Genomic DNA, 6,383 nt, shown 5'->3' with positions numbered 1-6,383 from the left:
GCCATGGGAAACCAGTTCGCCATGACCTTCGCGTCTCCGTTGGCTGCCTCGATGCTCAACTCGTAGAGCTACAAGAACTCCACGAGGTGGGGGATGACGTCATAGCACGGAGGCAGGTCTAGCTTGAACTTCCCTGGCCAGACGACGCTACGCAGCTCAGGAGTAAAGGCACGGCAGCCTGCTGTGGTCACTAGGGCCCGTCGCGGTGGCAGAGCCTGATCCTGATATCCACGCGCCGCCACTGCAGGCGGCGCGCGGTCTTGACGCAATGGTGCTGGGAGCGCAGGAGTGTTTTCTTGCGACGTCGGGACTTCTTGGCAGCTTCCTTCTTCGTGTGTGAACGCCCATCATGGCGGGTCATGCCGCGGGACCGCGCGCCTTGGTGCGAGGGCGCCGTCTTGATCCGGAGGAGGCAGTGGCACTCCGTGAGCCACGCGTCTTGGTGCGAGGGCGCTGTCTTGATGCGGAGGCGGCGGAGGCGCTCCATGAGCTACGTTGCCCTTAGCTGGGGGTGGGCGAGGCAGCAAGAGAGACGGTGCGGGAGAGCCCCTGGCAGTGCTGGCAAGCTCAGCGATGCGGTCCAGCCAGTCTCGGGCGGTAACGCAGGAGCTCGCGTGCCATGATCAGCGCGGCCTGCGCGTCCGTGGGCGCGCACTACAAGAGATATGTCAACTTGTGACCACCACTATTGGTCATTGAATGGTCACAAATTTTCATTTGTGACCTTTTTGTGACCAAAAACATAAGGTCAAAAGCTGGCCGTCATAAACCGACATTAGCGACCTTTCTTATGGAATGGTCGAAGACGTTTATGACCAAAATACGTCTACTATGGCGTTTTGGTCACTAGCAACCTCCCCAGGCCACGTAGGCATCCAATTCGGTTTTCTACACGGGCCTAGCCCAGCAATTCGGCCTTTTTACTATATATTTTCTCTATTAATTTTCTCTAGCTACATGGGCCTGGCCCAATAATTTGGCCTTTTTATTTCTAGATGCGGCCTTTTACAGCGTATGATCTTTTACTTTTTTCTATTTTATTTTGCACTGTTTTACATTTGTCCCAAATATCATAATATCATACACTGGTCCCACACGTCAGAAATTTCAAATGTGCTCAAATTATTTTGATAAGTGGGTCGCATGAGTCATGTTTTCATTGCACACATTTTCAAATCACATACATAATTACTATTTCATATGAAACAGGAATTGTAATTCTGAAACATACATGAAATTCACAGAGAGAAGATACATTAAATCACGTACATAATTACTATTTCATTCACAAACAGAGAGAAGATACATTAAATTCCCAGATAACCCATCTATTATTACATAACTTGCTATATAAGAATGTCTTGGAGCTTCTTTGAACATCTTTCGTCTTGAATTTACTCAAAATATCTGCCAACAAGAAAACAGAACAGCAAGGATAGGGTGAATAACAACAACAACAACAACAACAACAGGGGGTGCTATTTAGTAGTAAGATCAAGTTTGGAATGTAAGAATGCTTTGTTGTAATTGATAACTAAAATCTACAACAGCTCAAAGTGGCAGTAGCTAAAACACAATCTCAAAAAAAGCATATAATTGATGTGACATAACAAACTAGACAACCAAGAAATTGATGTGACATAGCTAGTTTCCAGCAATATCCAACGACAAATTGATGTCACATATATGTATCTATCAGGCAAACATCGGATGTACTGTACTGATAACATTAGACTAGAAATAAGAGCCTCAGAGATCTTGGTGGTTAAGATCATCAAGTGGGATAAACCCATTAAGAGTAGCAAATATTTTGATAACATCACAGGCTCTGTTTGGCAAACAGAAAATTAATCAGTTGAAGCAGAGGCGATGTTTGGCATCACTGCGTTTTACAGTTCCAAAACAAACAAACAGAGTCAGGAATCGGCAGCAAAGCAAGTATACGTATATAGGAATCTCTACTTGGAACCTAGAGTAAGAAGCACGACTAGAAGAGCCCAAGAATTAATTAATCATGTGTTATTCTTTAACTGTAATGTACGTGCATCATCAACAGAGAGGTGTGAGCTCTGGACCTAATTGGTTGTGAGAATGGACTGGACTATTCCAAATACGTGCATCATCATTAGTTCTGTGAAGCAAATCTACATATCATATTTCTAGAATGGGCGCACCCAGTTGCTCACAAGTAGATTCAAACCCAACTTGTAATGCAATGATGTTTCTTGTACAGTATTACTATAGTTACCTAAATTGCCATGGGAATACTGACAGCAGAAATAGGGGAACGAGAAATAAGTTAAATTAGAGCTAGCAGTTCCAAACAATCACTAAAAACAGCAGCAAAAGCAGACAAAGATGCCCGCCAGAGACATTCCCACAGGTAAAGCAAGCACCTTAAGCCCTCTCGCCACGAATCCTCGAAGAGACCCACCAGGTAGGCCTCTGCAGCCTCCTGAAGGGCCAGCACTGCATGGCTCTAGAAGCGGAGGTCAGTCTGCACAGACAGAACAGGATGGTGCTTTTAGTTTACTTGATTCATCATACTATAAGAGTTGACACAACAGGAGCATCACAATGTAGTGCACAAGTTGATTGATCACCTTAAAGTCCTGGGCAATCTACCTAACAAGCCTCTGGAATGGAAGCTTCCTGATGAGTAGCTCCATGCTCTTCTGGTACTTGCGGATCTCACTGCAAAGTCAAGCACAAAATTTACTCATTTGAGAACACTTCAAAACAAAACTATAACACATGCTAGAATAGGTTGGAAGATTTTACACACCGAAGAGCAATAGTTCCAGGGCGGTAACGATGAGGCTTCTTCACTCCTCCAGTTGTGGGAGCAGACTTACGGGCAGCCTGTCAAAAAGCAAAGTAGAGCACATGGTTAAATTAACAATAATACCATGATAGTCCATATACATCAGTAAGATATCTGGTCATAAGCTGGCAATGAAGGTTGAGGTTCAAATTATACCTAGTTCAATTTACCTAAACCATAAATAAAGACATGGCATAGGTAAACTATCAATATTGCAGTCACAAACCTTGTGGCTAGCTGCTTCCTAGGAGCCTTTCCTCCAGTGGACTTACGAGCAGTCTTCTTAGTATGAGCCATGAGCAAAACCTTGGTTTACCTGAAGCAAAAATAGAACATAGTCAATTCTATAAATTGAATATCACAATAACACAACTATAGTCTTCTCATAACCAGTAAATTGTGCCTGGCACCTTGTTGCTAGCAAATCCATTCAATAACTATAGAGTCCCAACAATCATCAGCCTAGAATACCTACCAAATTTTTGTACATCAAAAACTAACAATGTCATACAACACAGCTATACACCCCTTCAGATAGAAAGCAGTGTATTTCTAACTAAAACTTTTCATTCAAAAGATCAGACCCAAGATAGGATTCCACTTCAGATGAAAGTCCTGATCTACCTTTAGCATAGTTTGTTCACTCGAAAGACACATATAAAGATGACACACTAAAAAACTATAGCCTAGTAGTTTTTTTAACACTAAAGAAAACAAGGCTACCATGATCACCTAATTTTGCAAACAGAAGCAAGAAAAGAAATAGCAGTCCACTGATAAAAATATGCTTCCTAGTTATCACATGTAATGGTTGAACATCAACTTCACATAGTTATGTGCACATGATTTTAGTAATTAGCTAACTGGCAAGTTGATACAATTCAGATACAATAAATGTGAATGTGCATGTACTCAATGTGCATGTACTAAGAAGCCAAGAACACTGAAGAATTTACTGATTGAACAAGCAATGGTCATTTCATCCCAAACCTCTCAGCTTCACAAAACTAAATCAATGTCCCGGGAAGGAATCACCAGAAATTTTACCACATACAGTACAAGCACAATGAAGTAGCATACCGAACAGCAGAGCAGGTAGCGGGGGAGGAGAGGGGGGCTGAGGAGCGGCCGCTTGCCTTGGCGACGTAGTCCATCAAGGCAAATTTGAAGGCGATGCCGAGGCAGCCAAAGAGGACGGAGACGTTGGAGCAGGCACGCGAGAAGTCCCCCGCCGCCATCACGGGCTGCTGCTGTGGCTTGGCGACGGCCGTGAGCTGCTCGAACGACGCACTGATCCACTACAACGGCTTGTCTGCCTCGTTGGACCCCATCAGCATCGGTGGTGCTTAGCGCCGCCGCGGTGGTGCCCACGGCGCCGAGGATCTCGCGGTTTCTCAGGGACTGGCTCGCCGCCTCCAAGGCCGCAAGGGCCGACGCTACCATCGCGTCGCCAGGGCCGCAGCCACGCGGTCGACGGGCGCCACGCGGATGCGGTTGTGGATATGGGCTCCGACGGCACGGACCCCCTCCGCCAAGGGCACCCTACCGCCGGCCGCCATGGAGGGGTTGGCCATCGAGGAGGAAGGGGTCTCAGGCTAGGGTTTCGGCTGGAAGTGGGGAGTGTCTCTCGGCTCGGCATGGAGGAGGCCGGGATTGGGGAAGAAGCAGTTGGGTCAATCCAGAGATCCAGAGAGGAGGAGAGGAGGAGGAGGAGTCGGTTGGAGGGTTGGAGGGGATTGATCCATATGAATCTCGCCGGACAGAGGGCGCCGGAGGTGGTGCGGATTGGAGGGGATTGATCCATATGGATCTCGCCGGACAGAGGGCGCCGGAGGTGGCGGCGGCCAGGGAGGAGTGGAGCGCTAGGGTTTGAGAGAGAGAGAGAGGCGAGTGGGCACGAGGGGTTGGGTGCGGTTGGGTGCGTGGGAGGGAGTGCGGGTTGTGGGTTGGGCGACGTGGGTGAGACAGGTGGGCCGTTGGATCCAGGAGCATCCGACGGTGATTAGGCACGATCCGCGTGAGATGCTCCTGGACCAATCAGAACGCAGTATACCAGTACTACATTTTTTGACCATCTAAATTGGTCGTAGTCGACTAAAAGTAAGGTGCTAAATCATATTGGCTATTTTATGATCTGAAAAATAAAAATAAAAATAAAATATCTTCTCATGTTTCATCAAATTTGACCTTGGTTTTCAGGAATAATGACAAATTGAAATAATACAAATATCTTTTAAAAGAGTTAGGAGAAATTAGTTTTTTTAAATCATTTTCCATTTTTAAAGTGTCCAAAATGAGTTTTTTGTGAAGGACATACTATATATTTGTTGCAAAATTATACCAAATCAATTTTCTAAAATACTAGGTCATATTTAATGCACAATTGACCAAATGGTTGGGTGTCAAAAGTTTTGATCCACCTCTGGTGAAAAAGACAAATTCCCGCCGATTCAGCTGGAAGCGGGTCAAATTTGAACTTCAGCTGCCTCATAGTTTGCTATTTATTTTTTCCAAAAATCATTTCTAGGTACATAAGTATCTATTTAATCAGAGAAACACCAAAAAAATTCCAAGATTCAACCACTACCTAGGAACGGTCAAGCCCGCCGTTTTGACCGTATTTTGAAACGGGCATAAAAAATTCAAAAAAATCAAAAAATTGGAAAACCATCGCATTGTGCCATTATATGTGACCAAATTTCCAGGAAAAATAATAAACTTGTAATACGGTAATTATTTTAAAAAAGTGTTCTCAGAAATGAGCTATCATGCGTGAAGATTCATGGCTTTCAAGCCAAATGATCAATTTATGGCCACATTCATGGCATAGTTTGTTCAAATGATCTCATATTGTGCACAAGGGTGCATCTTGGAATTCCAAACAATGTTTCCTAAGGAAGTTTTCATTTTCTTTGCACGGAAAATTCATTTTCCATTTTTTGAGTGCCCAAAAGGAGGTTTTTTGTGAAGGACCTACCAAATAATTGTTGCAAAAATGGACCAAATCAATTTTATAAAATACTAGGACATATATAATGCACAATTGACCAAATGGTTGGGTGAAAAAAGTTTTGATCCACCTCTGGTGAAAAAGACAAATTGTCGTCGATTCAATTGAAAACGGGTCAAATTTGAATTGTAGCTGCCTCATAGTTTGCTCTTTATTTTTTCCAAAAATCATTTATAGGTACATAACTATCTATTTAATCAGAGAAACACCAAAAAAATTCCAAGATTCAACCACTAGCTAGGAACGGTCAAGCCCGCCGTTTTGACCGCATTTTGAAATGGGCATAAAAAATTCAAAAAAAATCAAAAAATTGGAAAACCTTCGCATTGTGTCATTATATGTGACCAAGTTTCCAGGAAAAATAATAAACTTGTAATACAGTAATTATTTTAAAAAAGTGTTCTCAGAAATGAGCTATCATGTGTGAAGATTCATGTATTTCAACTCAAACGATCAATCTTATGGTCACATTCATGGCATAGTTTGTTCAAATGATCTCATATTGTGCACAAGGGTGCATCTTGGAATTCCAAACAATGTTGCCAAAGG

General features: G+C 43.6%; 1 non-coding gene and 1 pseudogene across 1 annotated transcript; both read right to left on the bottom strand.

The window, feature by feature from the left end:
* Positions 1-1,745: 1,745 nt before the first annotated feature.
* On the bottom strand, positions 1,746-1,828 carry LOC119304496. The gene has a single exon (XR_005148312.1). It is a non-coding gene; the product is annotated as a small nucleolar RNA SNORD24 (small nucleolar RNA).
* LOC119298678 lies at positions 1,750-4,062 on the bottom strand (annotated as a pseudogene).
* Positions 4,063-6,383: the final 2,321 nt, after the last annotated feature.

Source organism: Triticum dicoccoides, chromosome 5A (genome assembly GCF_002162155.2).
Source record: "Triticum dicoccoides isolate Atlit2015 ecotype Zavitan chromosome 5A, WEW_v2.0, whole genome shotgun sequence".
In the NCBI taxonomy this organism is placed as follows: Eukaryota; Viridiplantae; Streptophyta; class Magnoliopsida; order Poales; family Poaceae; genus Triticum; species Triticum dicoccoides.
The sequence above is the reverse complement of the archived record's forward strand: the minus strand, read 5'-3'. Positions and strand labels throughout refer to the sequence as shown.